General features: G+C 39.8%; 1 protein-coding gene across 8 annotated transcripts in view; it reads left to right on the plus strand.

Annotated features, from left to right (window-relative positions):
* Positions 1-19,177, plus strand: part of LOC120955512 (ELAV-like protein 3) — a 56,748-nt gene that overhangs the window by 22,278 nt on the left and 15,293 nt on the right. For 6 of the 8 annotated variants that reach the window (XM_040376444.2, XM_040376449.2, XM_040376450.2 and 3 more), the window contains one exon: positions 9,226-9,253. The gene's annotated coding sequence lies outside the window, so the exon portion shown is untranslated. Of the gene's footprint in view, positions 1-9,225; positions 9,254-14,095; positions 14,355-15,102; positions 15,334-19,177 lie in introns of those variants that run through there. The other 2 variants (XM_040376447.2, XM_040376446.2) reach the window with 2 other exon arrangements.

A 19,177-nucleotide genomic window follows, 5' to 3' on the forward strand; every position in this document is an offset into this window, starting at 1 on the left:
CGTCCCGACCCGAACTCGCTGCTCTAACGCTTGACTTGATCCGCCCATCACTAATAGAAGTGCTTAAACGCTTTCTGTTAGGAGTTGTTGTAGCTTTAATGTTTTCTGTGTTCTACATTTAATATATGTTCTACTGGAATCACTTAAACTTTGTGCATCCATGCTTGACACTCTCGCTTCAAAATTCCTTTGGATATCGTTCCATCATAGCCATGTCATTGACACCAATTACAACCAAAAAATCCCGAAATTGAAAATTCCCAATTCGGTACATCCCTGGTCGTGAGGTATTTTTTTAATTTCAAAAATAATGTTATCAGTAAAATTATCAATGTCATGTGTCTAGAATCAGATCGATCCTTTTAAGATCCAGATTTGAAATATCTCACAATGGCTCAAATGATCTCAAATTGTTTTTTAGATTTGAATCTATTAATGGGGCCCTTTCCGTTTTGAGTTTGTAGGCTGAATTTTCAGCCTGTCAGCTGTTTGCATTGTACAGCAGTTTTCGAGCAGCTATCTAAGTGGGTACAATATACAAGTGGGCTCATACCTTGGTGTATGTATTTAGAAGGCTGATTTTTATCGCTTCTGCTTCTGAATTAAGATTTTAAGAGTGGTTTGTGTATTTGTAAAGCTACCAGCGCCTCTTTGAGCAAAAGTTTTCACCCGTACTGTAAAAAAAAGACGTTAAAATTTTGTTATAAAAACATGCTGAGATCACCTGGGCTACATACACTTTGATTCTCGATTCCACCACCTGATTTCTTTAATGCACCTTGGGATAAATGAAACCACTGCCTTTTTTGCCATTTTTTCGAACATGTACTCGAATTTAATTCTAGCTTCGAGGCTAGAATAATTTAGGCTGAAAATCGCAAGCTAGTTTTGTGTGTGGTTTTGTATGCAGTTTCCAACTGTCCAACGAAAAAAGCTGATTAGAATCGTGAAGGGCCCCAATTTTACAGTTAACCGGAACATTCGCCATGACGGATAAAAACATGCGTGTAAGCATATTTTTCAGTTCTACCTTTGCTTATTACCAATTACACCTCAGTTTTCACGGCAAAATATGATGAAGTATAATCTGCCTTCACCTTGGCAATGAGAGCTTTCACACATCGGCTCAATCCATCGTGTTTTAACCAGCCAAAACGTTAAATTGGTGATAATGTGCCCTACAGCCCTGACTAGCATCAAAGGATTTTTTTTCTCGCACATCAAGAAAAATTGTGGGGTCAACAATTTCTTCGCCATTAGAGACTGTTAAAGTGTTAAAAACCCATGTTTTGGAGGTGTCTCAAACGGAGTGAAAAAGTGTCTAGACAAATTTAATCTAAAAAAATCAGTTCCTTCAAACTGTTCTCATTTTTTAAACATAAAACAGTAGTATAGATAGCTAGGATAGGATTGATTGCACTAATTTGCTGTATCAAAAGGCGAACATCAATAAAATTTCGTCCTTGAGCGAGACGATCGCATATTATCCAGTGCAATAGTGGGAACCAACGAATGGAAATGTTCAATTAAAATCGGATATCCTGATTTCATACCACTAGTTTTCAATCTATCTATGTATTTTCTCTCTTTTTCCTCTTTTCATCGTATCTGCTGAGGTTTTTATCGTAGGACATCGAGTGGAAAATTCAATTAGTTTTGAAATTAAAACTCGGCGAACATTTTTCGTAATGCGACAAACTTCAATGATTTCTCGTTCAGCCAGCTAGTCGGTCTGTGCAAAGCTGGCTCAATTGCAACCTTTACTCCGTTCGGTTTGCTCTAGAATATATATATAAAAAAATCAATGCTGGAGGATTACCAATCCACCGATGAAGGAGGAAGAGGATATATTCCATTGCATCACGGTGTGGCTGGAAGACGACGGAAGAAAACACAAGCGGATGAATTTGTGTGCCTGTTGGACATCGTCCAAACCTGATTAAATACCACCTCTTCGTGTTGTGGCCATGGCTATTTCTGTCATTATAGCTTGTGCCGAAACGCCTATGCTTGATGAGAAGGAGGACAGGCTTCTTTTTTTTTTAGCGAGACTGAACATCGGCTGGCCTCGTTCCAAAAATGTGATCGGTAATGAAAGTCTAAATAATTGAGCTCTGTCAAATCTGCGCTGCCATCGGTTACCGTGGGCTCTGGTCATTGCAGTTCAACCAGTTGCGGAAAATGCCGCATTTCTAGCTAACTTTTTCTTCCGGCAGGCTGTTCGAGGTTATATGGCATCATGCGAACTGGTAACAATACAGTGCCATTCGATACAGTGCCAGTGCTACGGAAATATTGATGAGCTTTCAGCAGAGCTGCGCTGTCCAACCAACTGCTGTGTGTTCCCCGGGGGTATAAAAATCAACACGTCGATGGATGGATGTGGATGGTAAAGGATGATTCCCGTATGAATACATACATGTCGCCAAGCTTCAACCTCATCACCATCCATTGTCAACCATCGATTTTGGGTTGAACATCATTATGAAAATTGCTGCCTGTACTACCAGTGGTGGTCGCTTTTCTTTTATTAGCAAAAATTTGTTTCCGTTAGCTGTATGTATGTTATAGGATACATTTGCAACGTTTTCTTCGTTGAGTACAGACACGCTGCGGATGCAACTGATGATCTTTGGTGTGCAATACGTGACCCACATTAAGGTTAGTTTAGTGTCCCGCTTCCGGACTGCGAAGTTCATCATTTATTACCTTAGCATTGAGCTTGCGCCTCATGTGCTGAGAATATAATTTCAAATTGATACATTTTTTATTCAAAAATCGAGTATGATATGAATGTTTTATTCAGCAAAACCATGATGCATTCGCTTCCGACCTCAATTTTGTATTCGGTGCTTTTTAGCAGGAGTGTAGAGCATGCATTTGCTATATTGGGGCGCGGATGGTAGCATGGGTATATATAACTACATGGAGTGAAACCTGGAACAGATAGAACTGCTGGAGAGAACATTGTTTCTTTATTTGTGGATTTTTTCAAAGGAGCATCAATTTTGCCCATTTTACTCGATTATACGTTATAGACTTAGAACAAAAAAAAATCAGTTTAGTAAAACTTTTACGGTCCCGTTAAACCACCGGTACTGTGGCACAGTCGTCAAATCAGATGACTTAACTTCCAGATCAGATGACTTCCATACAAAGGACTGACTGTCCCGCTATGGGTAAATCTTCTTCTTCTTCTTCTTCTTTGGCTCAACAACCGTTGTCGGTCAAGGCCTGCCTGTACCACTTATGGGCTTGGCTTTCAGTGACTAATTGATTTCCCCCCATAGCAGGATAGTCAGTCCTACGTATGGCGGCACGGTCTATTTGGGGATTGAACCCATGACGGGCATGTTGTTAAGTCGTACGAGTTGACGACTGTACTACGAGACCTGGGTAAATCAATAAGGCAAATTTGTGCTAAAGAAGAAGAAGATTAAAAGAACAATAAAACAATTAATGACGAAACTACTTTGCATACACATGAAGCATAAAAAAGAAATAACCCTACTAGCAATGAGAATGTAAAAGTGTGCGTCTTTCAGGCGAGGGGCATGTAGAAGCAGGGGGAGACGGTTGGAAATACGCGGAATTACGCGGCGGCGAGAGCGTGTTTTGCTTTCTACACAGTTTTCGCACTCACACAATCACACATGTGTGAATGTGTGCGTTTACTTTCAGCCAGCGCGCTCAGTTTGGTTTTCTCGCAGCGGCTTGCTGGTGTCGGTGTCTCGCTCGCACTAGTGCAGCGAGTGTTCCTCGTGCGTTCCCTTTCTTGCTACCACACAAAATCGTCAGTACAGTTCAAGTCTTCGCAGCGTGAGGCAGCGCGCGTTTTAGCCTAAGTCCCGGGCGCTCGATGTAATTTGAAGTGAAGTGTTGAAGTGTTATTTATTTCAATTCACATTATTACGGCCTCGGTCGTATTTTCAAGTGTTGAAGTGTTGTGCGCATTGAAATAAAGCAGCGTTAATCTTTCATAATTCAACATGAATATGTAAATTATGCTGCTTTATTTCAATGCTTTTTTTACAGTATTCAACATACACAACATACAGGCAGTAAGGCGGGTGCTTGAAGTGACGATTTTTTTAAATTATTTATAATAAAAAATATGTGTGGTTTTGTGGTAAGATTGTGGTTAGCGATGTGTGGAACTGTGCCTTAAGTTTCAATAAAGTGTTAAAATATCAAACGAGTTTGATGTGTTTAAGTTTTATTTCGATGCATGCGATTTTATTACGCTGCAAATCAAAGTGAACGAAAGCGCACAGCGCACAACGCGCAACGAAAGAAACGGGGGGGAGGGGTTGTCCAGCGCTACGCGCAAAGTGCGGCAACAGCGCAGCGCAAACCGAAAAGAACGCACGGGAGGGGGTGTTCAGCGCAGCGCGCAAGTGCGGCAACAGCGCAGTGCAAACCGAAAGAAACGCGAGAGAGCAAGAACAGCTGATCCGCGCATCCAGCGCAGCGCGAGAGGAAAAAAACGGGAGGGAGGGGTATCAGCTGATCAGCTGTTTTGTATCGCGAGAGCGCCCCGTGTAATTTGAAGGCATGCGAGAGAGCGCTGCGCGCGCTCACTCTCAATTCGGAAAAAAATCACTGCGCCTCGACTATGGCGGCCAATACAAAATCGACCGAACCCCTTCCCCCTGTTTCTACATGCCCCTCGCCTGTAAATTTCGCTCTCTTTGTCTGTAGGGAATCCATGCGGTTGGCAAGTTTGAGTATAAAAATAGTTTTCACAAAAATTTAACCGATAGCCATTTTTTGCACCGTTGCCGACAACAAACACGATCATGAAGCTACGGATCGCTTACAATACATTGCTTGATCAGGTAGAGATCTGAGAAGTGCTTTCAGCTCGAAATGGCAGCTAACAAATATTATGAATGTATCTGTATCTGCATGTACTTAAAAACATGCTCGTTATGGGTTCAACCCTCATATGGACCGTTCCCCCGTAGCAAGGACTGAGTATACGGCTTGGTGGCATTGTATAAAGTCTCGAAAGCCTGTATAAGCCAGCATGTCCCACTAGGACGTTTAGGCCAAATAAAAGTAGAATGTTCTTTGTTTGTAATCTTTGTTGCCAATTAATGTGTTCCATCAATAGATACTATAGCTAATTTATAACCTAACACTGTTCTTCAAATGTGTATGTATGTGGGATATAGGTATATGTGGCAGTATAGGTAACGATGTAAAACGGCAATTTCCACGAATGAAATAGGTTTTGCTTTTAATATTTTAATTTTTATTTATTCATAACTATTTGTATTTAAACTTTTTCCTAGTTTTATCAAACATATTAAAGAGATCTCAAATCATTATGAAATAGTACCACTTGCTATCGATTGAGAATACTAAAATTTAATATAAATAATTAACACGTTTCGTGTAATCTATGGTTAATTGCTTACAAATTCATAGGCAACCCCTGAAAACATGTACTCGAAACATGAACAGTTATAGTTACGGTAATGAATCACCATCAATAGGTAACGGATACTGCCATGTTGCAAAGAATCGCCATTCTAGTTCAACAGGTACAGCAACCCATTGTTTCGTACAACAATAATTCATTGTTCAGGGTGGTTTGATGTTGTTGCTTCTATCCTAGGGGCGTGGTTTAACTAAGACACTGCAGTAAAACCTTTCGGTGGAAAATGATCAATAGAAGCACGAAGCAATTGGTGTGACATGTATGGTTTGTTGTCCTCACCGGCCAGGAAATGCAATCTAATTTCCTATCATTGGATGTTGAATTATTGCAGCGAAATTTAATAACGGCTCTTTTGTTGATGGGTCAATGGGTAAAACACAACATACCAGGCGGAAAACCACCGCTGGAATCGGATATTGCACGTTCATTTTTGCGCGAGATATTGCATACGGGCGGCATCCGTTGCCCGATCATCATATCCCTTAGGTGGTTTAATCCTGCCGTATTTACCACCTATCGTTTGCCCTCGTACTATGAACATTCAGCTGAATGTGCCATTTTATATTTCCAACACATGCTCACCACTGCTCACTTTTAGTCGTGTCATTTCGAGTACAGCCACCGCCCGGTTTTGGTCGGCAACCAAATGGAAAGCTAATGGAATTTCCAGAAAGTGTTGGAGCCCTCTGTGGACCGCCCGTAGACAGTGCTCGGCAATCTGCTCGGTTCGATATATCAATAACGGTCGGTAGATCCAACTCAATTATAAACATCTTTCCTTCCCGAAGGCGTACACCAGCGTGGCGCGTGCAATGGTCAGTACGTACGCTTTGGCTCTGGCTCTCGCTTCTGTGCTGCTTGCCATTAGGCAAAACTGCAAAACTTATACGTGGTCAGAGCTTGCAAAAAATAATAATTGAGTATAGCGGGCGCATGTATCTGTGTGTCAGCATCATACTGCAAATGCTGGAGCTAACCAATCACCAGACTAATCCGTCTTTTGGTGGCGAAGGCCATCCTCAGAATGCTAGCTATGGAAGCAACATTTTGCGTTGACTAACGATACTGGATTTGAACAGGCGCTTTCTAATTTTTGGCTCACGGCAATGTTTGTTTCCTGCGGATTTTAGTTGAAACCATTACAAAGGAACGGCTAAAAGTTATATTTTATTTCACTCTTTATTGCGGCATGCTTCGATAATATATAACAATATATGTTACATCTTCTATTTATTAAAAATATATGTATTTATCCCATACTAATTTTAAATTAGAGAAGTGAATTAATCCAGTTGAACAATATTATTTTATGCCGTTTTTATACATTTAAACTTTATTTCATTTCTAGAAGCAAATCAAATTTACGAATCTCTTGCAAGAGTATTTATAAAAAGTCAGTAATCTCATCTCAATCATAATCTTGCATAATGTACAGAAGAAACTTAATATTTTATAACCTTTTGTTCAACAACCTCCTATCACAAGAAATGCTGCCGCCGATAAAATGAATGAAGTTGTTTTGCATACACGTTTTTGGGGCGTTCTTTTCTATTATAATCCTAATCGAAGCACTTTAATCATGGTTGTATCCTTTTTTTCCAATTTCCACGATACAAACTAGGTTAGGCATCGCTACCGGATGTCTTTGTGCGTCGAAATCGAGCCCGATAAAAGGATGCCGTATTATTTACATATTATTGGATTCTATCAATTTCCTTACCTTGTAGTAGTTTTTTTTCGACAAAATAAAATCATTCCCTTTCAAACGTTTCTTTTCGTATTTTCTTTAGACTGGGAATTTCAGTCAAATTTTCGTGTATGTGTGATGGAATCCTGAAACGTTTGCTTTATTCATATACCATCCTTCCGCCATTCGATACTTCTTGTCATTTGCCTGGTGGCTTACGGCTGGCTGGTGGTGAAGTATCACCACGTTTTTTATTGTGCTTTGCGAAAAGCGTATCGTACCGGAAGGTAAAGGTATTCAGAATTATTGACGTGCTAAAGATTTCCCACCGGTTTGTGTAGGAGGATAGAATCAATTGGAATTGGGAAGTATGACCTTTGGACGATTACGGGTTATTCTGGATTTTGTATTTTTTCAACGGTTTTCAATTATATTTCCGGCTATAAATTGTAGCGGATTGGGAATTGTGCAGGTTTCGGGCTGATATGATTATCTCCATAACTCAAAGGTACTGCAACTGCATCGTAGCTTTGGCCTGCCCGAAATTATACTCAACACAAGCGAAACGATTTGTTCATTATGCCAAACATTTATTATAATCGGCTTAGACCTTTTGCATCTTTAGCTAGCTTCGTCAAGTGTCATACAAATAACATGCTCAGCTTAGTCTTGCAAGTATATAATTTTTTATACTATATTAGAGTGGTTGTAGAGCTTATTTTTTCCATCATGTTTCGTATGACTACAAGTGTATTGTAGAGTTGATGTCTTTCAATCTATCGAAATCATAAAAAATCGCAGAGAAGAATATTACCCTCAAACATTTATTCAATTGAAATGAAACTGGCCTTTTTTGGATGAAAAAAGTGTACTGGTGACTTATATACATTTATACTAGGACAGTTATGATCATGGATTTTTTTCCAAATCTGAAGAGAAACTGATTTATATACTCTATACCTCCGGTGCATTCTGGGACTACCACATTTTTTACTGTAATAAATGATAATTATTCATTTCTGAATGACTTGTATTGAGTTTGGTAGAAATTTACTATATTAATAGAAATCCGAAAATAGAACACTTTCCTTTACTCTGATCTGACGGAAAGCTATTTGACAAAAGCAGATAATGTAAGACAAAATCCTTCGTTCAGTTGGAAATGTCAAACAAGAAACATATTGATGTATAAAATATGAATCATAATACCAAATATGCGTTTTGACATTTTTTTCTTTAACGATCGAGTCGCATAATTGGCCTTATAATAACTTTTTTGAAAGATCGTTTCCTTGAGTTTCGAATCGGTCTGATGCAAGGTGAATTGCCAATGATCGGACGCGTATCTACATTGGTTACATATATATTGTTTATGTCAACCATTTAGTTACGTTAGATAGATAGATTTAGATCATTGCAAATCGGGCATCGGGCTCGTTATTGAAACGATATTTTAATTTCTTCTTCTTGTTTGGCACAACAACCATTGTCGGTCAAGGCTTGGGCTAGTGGGCTTGGGCTTGGCTATCAGTGACTTAGTAATTACCATAGCAAGATAGCGAGTCCTACGTATGGGGACACGGTCCATTCGGGGCTTGAACCCATGAGGTATGTTTGTAAGTCGTACGAGTTGACAACTTTACTACCAGGCCGGCCAAATTTTAATTTAGCTCAGTGTAATAAGAAACATAAAACTCCAACGGATTAGTGCAATTTAAAAACAGAAAATTTCTGATTATGAGCGTTATTTAATTATCTTATCCATCAACACTACTAATTAATTTATTAATACATTACATTAATTCAATCTTAACTCGTCACAAGACAAAAAATAGGGATAGACTTAGGGAAGAACATACATGGGAAACCTACTTGACAATTGTTATGTGCCTTTATATGCATATTTCTGTTTTACTACTATTTATAAACGTATCGTTTACTTGTCGCAACTAAATGTCTTTTGTGTAGTGTCTCAGTTTTCAATAAATCAGTTTGTATATTTGATTGCGTTTGTCACAACAGTATCTATTTTTTAATTAGGCATGTCAGTCAAACAATGAATAATCAATTTTATGTATCTGTTTCATTCCAGATCTCTTGGTGCTGTTTAATACTACACTGTAAGTATTTGATCGCTCTAATTAGTAATTCATTCAAGCTCTCCTGACTTAGATGTACATAATGGATTAAACAAACATAGCGTTTCTGTTAAGGGTACTCTACAAGGTTAGCTCTTGCTTGCGTGATCTTTCTATTGCGTAACACACTGAGGAACACAAAGAAAGGATCAATCCTGTTCAAATAAAGGTGTTAAAACGCATATGTTAGTTTGTAAAGAATAATACTTCCCGGTTTCAAATGTGTATTGAATGCTTTAAATTGCAGGCTAATTTCAATCACATTTCAATCACAGTTTTCTAGCTTAATTTATGGAACATTTTTATGGTGCTGTGTGTAAATAAAAAGAAATCATCTACAACTACACACACTGTTTCCAAATCTTATAAAAAACACATATCTTTGAACATATCTACGTTCAAAATGTTCGATAAAATACACAAATGCACCAGTAACACTTGGTATTCAAACGCCACAATTTACAAACCGTTTTACAGCACATATTGCCTTGTTTCGATTGGCTTCAAATAGATTTTAAACTTTATAAGGTACAAGCGTGCCTTTTGAATATCAAATTTAAAAAATCTAAACTTTGGCAACGTGCAAAATAAATAGGTCTTGTATTATAATGGAACGTGCACAGAAGGAAAAGTGATTTTAAACAAAAATGTGGAACAATTTTCACCACTGCTTATTTCGTTACAAACATTGCTCTAGGTGAAGCACCAATGCAGCGAAAAGGACCCCACCCAGACGTCCTAGTTGCCTTTTATGAACATGGTGGATGTGCAACGGGTGCTTAAATGGCAAAAAAGTCGAACCCAACCCTCACGGGTAGCATGTGCACGTTTAAAATATAGGAAGTAGTGCAGGCAGCTGTAGCCTTCTTGGCGAAGGAAAGATCTGAAGATGAGAGAAAAGAGATAGTGCGCAGAGAGTTTTATAAAAGAGAGAGGGCGAGAGAGAGCTGTGGTATGAAAAAGCTGCCAACCAATTGGTGCAAACTTTTACACGCCTGCATCCCACTCATCGTCACGATCGTTTAAGGATCGAATGTAGGTAGTGCGGTTGTGTGTCTTCAGAAACGGAAGGCCACTACACATTGAGGCAAAACAGAACAGTGTGCACGGAAAAACGAAACGTTTGGGAGTAAAAAGTTTTCCCGAGGAAATTGCACAACTTTTCCTCCCTTCTACAATCCGGAAGGAAAGTGCTGGTGCCCTTATTCTTCAATTTTCCCACCATTCTCCGGCGTTTTCATACTGTCTCAGTGGCCACCGGTATGAGATTAAGGCGTGGTCGCTTTATGGTGCTGCATGCATGATGCAATTGTGCAGCGAGCAATATCGGGTGCCGACTATGGGTGTAGCAATGTTCAAACGACGGATCGCTCGTTAGGGGCTAGATTTGCCATTTCAGCATCTTGGTAGAAGGTTGCTTCAGTGCTGAATTTGGAACCGAGCCGACTACATATTGATTCGGGCTTTGGGACCTACAAACACACACACACACACAAACCCTTCAACGACTGTCTTGACGATAAAGCACAAAAAATAAAAATGAAATGGTTAAAGGATTCGGCTGGTTTTGAGCACATTCGGCATTTTGGCACTGGGCCAAATTCCATTATGTATTTCCGAGAAGAAAATTGACGAGGGAATGGAATTTCACCGTACTGCCACAATGGTTGAACAATGTCGTTGACAATGCGAAGGCCGAGATCGTAGATGTCAATGCGACACTGCTGGACGGTCAAATGTTCTACTTGAAGCGGGAATTTACTGTGCAATTGTACTGGGCACACATTTTTCCAATCTTTTCCAATTCATTTTGCTCTCATATTGAGTTCGATTTGTGGTTGATTTTTTGCAGCTTCTCTATACGCTTTTCAACAAGGTAACCGGTATCGACGTGCTTGTCAGGAAAACATACATTAGGAGACTGATTTCTATTTTCTAGGATTTTGTATAATTTTATACTTCATTCACATCATTTTATCGAAGCATTGGTTAAATTTTAAACTAAAATATTATACATTTAATCAAGGTTTCATTTCGGTAGAAGGTTTCTAATTCAGTGTACTGTGTATTGTTGCGAAACTCACAGTTGTTGTCCTATTCCAGTTTGCAACGACATGCATGTCATGCACGGGTACACTTGTCTGTTTCCACACGTACCTAGGATTACGAGCGTTTTGCAGTTCTAATCACGTACCTAATGGAGCAGGAAAATGCTTGGTTAGAGACCTGTTCGCATATTGTAACGTAACGTAAGGCACAACAATTGCATTTTATTGCTTTCTGAGATTATGTGACGGAGCGTACATTGGTGATTAAAGTTGTAGATAAATACAGGATAAATGCAACAATGGCCTGGTTTGTAATCCAAACAACCTGTTCTTGTATCTAGTACTATTCAATAGTAATATATTTTGATACATTACAAAATAACGATGAAACTAAGGAATACTACTGTAGTATTAATTGCAATAAATGCAATAAAATATCCATCGTAACCGTATGATCTTGTTTTAGTGTGTTTATTTGTAAATTTATAATTATCATTGGCCGAAGTTTTGTATTAAAAAGAATGGCTATTGTTGTCATACTTATAAAGCGAATTATACAGTGGCGTTAGGAGTACCGTTATATTAAATCAATTTTATTTTACACCAATTCAGCTCTCAACAAAAATAGCACGCTAAATAGAATACTTTAATAGGAAAAGTCGTCTGTCTTATACCCAAAAACATAATTTCCCAAGTATATTAAAAATGTTTTTAAATTATCGGGTTTCTACTAGGCCAGACAGCTTCGATTACAATCCTGAAAGTCCTTAGTCCTACCGGCAAAACTAGGACTGGCTAGGACAAAATTGACGAGGGAATAGAATTTCACCGTGCTGCCACAATCGTTGAACAATGTCGTTTGCAAAGTTTTTTTTTTAAATATTAAGCGTCCTCTGCGCAGACCCACCAGCCTATACAGGATTTCCAGACTTATTTAGTACTGTAGTGTAGTCGCGTCCTTATTCTTTCGTTACTACCAATACCATGCAGCTGGATAGTTAGTTCTTGGTAGTTCTTGGGGATGGTCCATATTAGGCCAGAACCCATGACGGGTATATTATTAAGTTAATTAGGAAAATCCGATCCAGTGATGCAGATAAGTCTAGGAAATTTGTACAGCGCGACTTGACTGCTTTTTATGCTAAAATAAAGAAGAAAAAGAAAGCATGATGTTGAAAATGCTCACATCTTTGAGACCATTCAATAGTCCACAGATCAATGATTTAAAGAATATCTGTTGGGTATTTTAGGTTTAATCATTGCTATGTATATATTTTTTGAATCTTTTTATCTTTTTCGTTTGTAATCTAACGTCAATGCAATGTTTTTCAGGTGTTGTCATAATTTTGACATTTTCTTGAGATAAGAGAACTTCTTATAGGAATGTCTAATGTGCTTGTCCATAAAAGGTACCGGAGAGTCAAATTCCCGTTACATAAAGTTCACTTCCCTTAAAATAGAGTCAAGAATGTATCTCAACATTATGAAAACCCCTAAAAGCTGTTGTAATATCTGTTTTATTTATGTAAAATCAATGGTACGTAAATATTTTTTCGATTTTATTATCAATTTACTTCATATCCTAACGCCAAAAACACATACAAGCACTAACATACACACACTATCTAATTGCTGATATTTGTAGCGCTTGTTAGGCTTCAGCTTGAAGTTTATCTAGTTTCATGCCATGGTTGAAAGTAGCATGGCGTTCTTGTGCGCTATTTCTGGTTTCCATTTCCTGCCTGGTAGCTTACACAGCACAGCCTCGGATTAAGGTAGCGAGTATTTGTTTCGTTGCGCATGGGTTCATTAACCGTAGCACTTGCACTGTAGCTTGAAAAACTTTCGTAAGTTATCTTTCTATGTATGAACGAACGTTACGGTGGTTGAAATGTCCTAGCCCAACCATACGGACCTGTTACCGGGTACCCGTGTGAGCGTTGCTGTTATTTCCGCGATATATGTTCAAACCATGACTTACACTTATTAGTCTAACGGACGCAATGTCACGTGGAGCAGAAAAGTGTTCATTTGTTCTAGTCTATTTTTTCTCTTTTAAGCCGTTAATGGGCTGTCAATAGGTTACGAAGCGTTATGTGAGGAGGGTCGCATGACGGTATAATAAATATAGATGCTTTGTCGTTGCGTCTGTGCTCGTGGATAACGTGTTGGATTTCCGGGGTTTTGTCCGAGAAAATTGGATTACGGTAGAAAACGGAACCCCCTATGTCATTGATTCGTAACTAAGCAATGTTGTTACAGGATAACAACCATTAATTAAAAGTACAAAAAATAAACGAATATAATAATTTTTAAAACCCACACACAAGTACGTTCTTCTAAGAATTTCTAAGCTTCACAATGCGATTTGCGATACTTACTTTCCAATGCGTTATTATTCAAATTCTCACCTCATTCACCACTGTCAGCGGGTTTTCACCACAGCTTACGTATTATTGCTCTCCCGAAACATATCCGCTCTATTCCTTGGTGCACTTGCTCCTGCCAACCCAACCCGCACTTCCGCCTCTCCATGGCGGTGCAGGGATTACATTTCAAAGGTGAGCGTTGCCTGCGATCACACCTTGTCGCTGCCGCGATTAAAGCGCTTCCCTCCCTGCACGCCCGACGCATGCTTGCTATTTGCGCCTGTGTCTAGCAGGTTCGCGCTATTTGTGTGCGTGTGTCTCGGACGGTAAAGTTGCAACTGTCTTAGTTGGTCGGGAATGCGTCTGGCGCTTGGGACGCATACCTACCAGCCGTACCAGCGGGGGCCGCCAGTTCAGTTTGACGGGAACCACACACAAGGGTAGTTGGTTGCGCTCACGAGCTGCCGCTGTTTTTATCGCCCGGATCGCCGGCTGGGTTTTTTGGTTTTTCCTTTCCGTTTTTAACACTCTCCGTTTCGTTCCGGTTTCGTTCGCGGTTTTCGTTTGCGGTTTTCCGGTCCCGGTGCTAGTACTTTCGTTCTCTGTTTTAGGTTGATGCGACGGTTGCTTGTAGAGCGAACGGTAGTGAAGAGGAATCAGCATCGTGTAAGTGGACAATATCGGGGCAGTAGATGCGCCGGTGTTCATTTGATTTAATCACGTTCAAACGGCGACCAATGGCCAAATAAACAAGACCTTAATCTCAACTTCCAATGAGCAAGTTTTTGTGTAGGTTAAAATGTACAAAAAATGGATGAAAGTGTAGGTTAAGCGTAAATTCAAGAACACAAAACAAACATTTTTTATAATAAGACGGAACTGCAAATACTTTGAGGCAAAATATGAAGAATTTTAACGTATATAAAGTGGCTTAAAACAAAGATTATGTTAATGATCTATAATTTCCCTTCATGTTGATAATACATAAGTTGGGTTGGGTCATTTTGAGGGTTTTTTGTAGCGCAAAATATAATTAAAATGTGGGTCATATCGCAGATTGAATACCGAGCCATTACGTAACGCGGTCGTACTTCCTCGAAACATGAAGCAAGTGTAAGCACACCATAACCAACCTGGATCGAAAACTGTGCTCAGAAGTGCCCAGCAACAAACACACACACACTCACACTCTCTGTTTCTGTGTGTTGTGATCGATAGTTTTGCGTAGTTCTGAATGCGAAGTATTAAAACTACTTCCAATGTGTTCCCTGTGCCCCGACGCTAATCGGTGTTCGGCTGGAAAACAGGAGGGTGGAAGCGTTTTTTCCCCACCCGCGTTTCCATTTATGCCTAAATATAGATACATGCACGAAGAGAGTTATATTTATTCAATTATTATTAATACTCGACGCAGCGTGACGACGAGGATCGTGGCGCAAAAACCCGTTGGCATCGTATCGAGCGAACTCCGAACCCGGAACCTTTTTGTTCTGCGTGTATCGCTCGGTCGGCTAGTGTTGTAGTACGGATTGCATACTAGCGAGCGCGCTTTGACCACGTTTCGCACCATCGGGCGGTCCCAAACGGCAATGTTCCTACTACAATCGAAAAATTGTATCATCTGCACTGTATTTATTATTATTAGGTGAGTTTGCGCGCGTGCTTTATTTTTATCTTTTCTCTCCACGGGGAGGGCAAAATGGATATTTGGGTTGCTAGAGCTAGAGATGTGCTTTTCTTTTTTCGGAACGGTTTGTCATTAGTGTGGCTTGTTATTAGTGTTGGTGGTGATGGTGATGGTGTTTGTGGGATGTTTGTGGTTTGTATGCCAAAGAACGCGTGAGTGTGATGTGAGCAGTACGGCTTAGAATGTGAAGCAGTGCATACGTTTGTTATAATATAAGAAAATTTCACAATCTGTTACAAGTTACCAAACCTTATGGAATGTATGAAAAAACGCTTAAAAGCAGCAGCTCAAGCAAGCATCTTTTAAGCCTTCGGATTCCAATACATCTTCCCAAAATTGGAACATTTATCGGAATGCTAGCCATAGAAAAGCCCGCTCTAACGGTTGTTTGCATGCTTCGTTCCATTGCAAGGACATTATTTTAGAATAATTTACTGTTATTACCCCACCAACGAGCGCCCGTGGTTTTAAGCGATTTGACCCATTTTGATGAACGGACGCGCCCGGCCGGCGTTTGAATGGAAAAGCACCATTTTCTCCGGATACTTGCGCGACAAACCACTTGCTACCCTTCCCGATCGAATAGTGTCACTAGCTGGTGCCTGTGCAAATTTGCGACATGACTGTACGGTGTAGAAACTATTCGCCTTCTATTCTGCTATAGCTTCATCCATCCCTCTAGCCAGCGCATGCATGCACACGGCACGATAATCATCGTTTGGCAATTTGGGCGAAGGACTCATTAATGTTCAATCGACAATTTATGGAAACGATAAAATTAGCGAAACATTATATACAACCCATCGGGGGCTGGTTCCGTAGTGTTAGAGCTGGTAGAGTATAGTTTTTTTGCTTGCATCTTCTATAACGCCACTTCAGCGTTGGGCTTGTAGGCTCAGTGAAATTCGGGAGGATTAAATTGCCATTAAGGATTGTTTCAAACTGTATTATGGTTTAGTGGTACGATTGGGTTTCGAGCCCCATCGCGAGGGGCGTGGTAGTAGTGTTCCGGGAGGAAGAAAAATTCACGCGGATCTGCAATAAAATGGGTCAAAGGATTAGGTAGGATACGATTTGATGATGACGATGATGGCTACTTTGGATTAGTTTCAATTGCCATTATTGGACCTTTGTACTGCCAATAAACGAGCTTAATGATCCGCATACAATGGATGCACACATGTTGGTTGGTAATTAACAGGATAAATTCGATGTTTTGCTTAAAAAAAAATATAACTAAGCATGTTACGCCTGCAGGGAATTTTTACTTTTTTCATAAGGTCAAAGACATTAAAAACACGTGAACAAATAGTTAAGATATAGTAATTAAAATAAAAAAAAAATGCTCAGTAAGGATGTTGAAGAAGTTAGTCAATGATGTTGCTGATTAGAATAACGCCCCGAATTGTTTTCCGCTTCGCAATTCCAGCACCGAGATTACGACTACAAAGAGGATGCCAGCTCGAAAAGGGTTTGTTGGTAAAATTTCACACTTCAAAACCAAACCACCGACCGGGCCCGGCGAGTTGGACGAGCGGTTCATGACGCTAACGACGCGCGCGCTGATGATGGTTGTGGTTGTGCCAGCCGTACTGTGCGGATTGGGGAGTTCAAAAATTTTCAAAAATAGAAATTTTGAATAGCCGAGAATCTATTTTCGGGTCCTTCGGAAAATTTGACTATAAACACTCTCGGCGTTCCGCGTGTTGGTTGCGGCCATGCGCTTCTCTCGTCACGCTCTTCGCACGCGTGCTTCTCTCTCCTTGTGCTCCTTACCGCTTTACTTTTCCAGCGTTCTGCGTCAGTATAATTCTGGCGCGAATTCAGCGTAAAGAAGTGGTCAAAAGCAGGAAACAAACGAACTCTTATTTGTGCATAGGGAGAATATTTGTAGCCTGACCGATGGCGTATGCACATGATGCCGGGTGTTGATGCTTTAATGGTAAACTTCATGTTTTTTGCACACTGCCTCTTCATCACCGATGAAGACAAAAACCATTTCCACAAACGAACTTCAATCATAGCATCAGAATGCATAATACTATAAACTTCATGGTGACAATTCCAGTTCCTTCGCGTAAATGTGGATTTATGAAGACTGAAACGAGTGACAAAATGATGGAAGGGTTAGTAAAGTTTTGCTGTAAAACTAGCGCCACTGCACGGCTGGGGTGGGTCACAAGCTTATCTACGATTTGTCCACGACAGCTAAAACCACCCGGCACCTAAAGTTGGTTTCAACATAGCTCAGTGCTTTTATTTGACCAACTGTTAAGCAATTCGTATTCAAATCTTACTGATTTCCGTTGGCGTACTGTGGAGTGCATCTATTCTTCTTTCCACGTGCTTATTGGCACAGTCGATAGTCGTACGATTTTAGTGTTTTCTATCAAATCAAAGAGCAAAACTCCTCTTGAACAAAAACCTTCGCTCAACTTTTTCGTCATCAGCAATCAAGAAAGCAAAAAGTAGGACGCTGCTTCCGTCTATGCACCAGATATGTTGGGCTATTGTTCATGCCGACCTTATTCGTATCGTTAGGAATGGACTACTTTTAGACTGCAAGGCAGAGAAATACCGTGGAGTGGAAACTTTTTGTTCCGTAGCATATGGAAAGGAGTCAGAGAAAAAGTTATTGCACAAAGAAAAATGAAAGAATGAATCGCCTTTCACTGAAACATTCGGAGAAGAATGTATGAAGGTATTGGTTTTTAGTTTGAAATTCGCGTAAAATGGAGTGGATTCATGCTTTAGTTAATCACTGCAAATGCTAACTACTGCAGAAAGTTCTATAGATAGCAAAAACTAATTTAAACAACACGAAACGAAACTTGAAGGAATGTATACCTTGAATCGATCGGAACCTTCTTGTTTGGTTGGGTTAAAAAAGAAACGCTTAAATAGATATTGCAGAAAAAGACACTTGCATTTGACCGACGTTTAGGAGGAAACACTTGAATCGTTGTCATTTACATCTTAAGTCAGATAAGTCAAAAATAATAAATGCTTTAAAAACGTACGTGTTATCCTTCGTCTGTGTACACAAATGGTGCATCTTGAACTGTGGCAGTTGATTCTCATGCAAATCCGACCATGGAACGGAACAGGATCTTACAAACTAGTTGAACAGGAAAAGCCATCCCTCTACGGAGACATATTCTTCGACAGGACTAAAAAACAAACCGGATTATAAGATGCTTTTTGGGTGAGATGGATGATGATGCTGTGAAAATCGGAAACTTATTTGGAAGGTTATTGTTTATTTTTGTAATTTAAAATTAAAATGCACTCCAGGGCTCAGAACAGCTAGCTGAGCCGGTGTTTGCATCAGGCTTTCGTTCGTACAGGACTCTTGAGTTCAGTACGAAGTAGCGATGCAGATTTTTTTTTTTATGCTTGAACGTGTCGTGCGTATTCTTCCTTTTCCTTGCTCCTTTATTTGTGTGCCATGTTTAAGGAACAAATAAAACGAGGACACATTCAATGCAGTCACGATAAATGCAAGTTTTGGTAGCCTATTTGAATAGCTTTCGTTTTGTCTCTTTTACTGTTTCATCATTCATTCTGCTGTTCAGCATCGATGCCAATGTGAGCACACTCACACACACACTGGCTGAGGGATGCAACGGAAATAAGGCCAGATAATGTTGCGCTCTGGCTCTTTTGGGCAGTTTTGGAGCTCCCAAGCTATGTCTCTATGTATGTATCTATGGTGGAATGAGTGGTTGTCGGCGTTATTGCATAGTATCGTTCGAGGTATGCATAAATGATGCATTTTATGGACCCATTCCACAGCACACAG

This window comes from Anopheles coluzzii, chromosome 3, assembly GCF_943734685.1.
Source record: "Anopheles coluzzii chromosome 3, AcolN3, whole genome shotgun sequence".
Classification (NCBI taxonomy): domain Eukaryota; kingdom Metazoa; phylum Arthropoda; class Insecta; order Diptera; family Culicidae; genus Anopheles; species Anopheles coluzzii.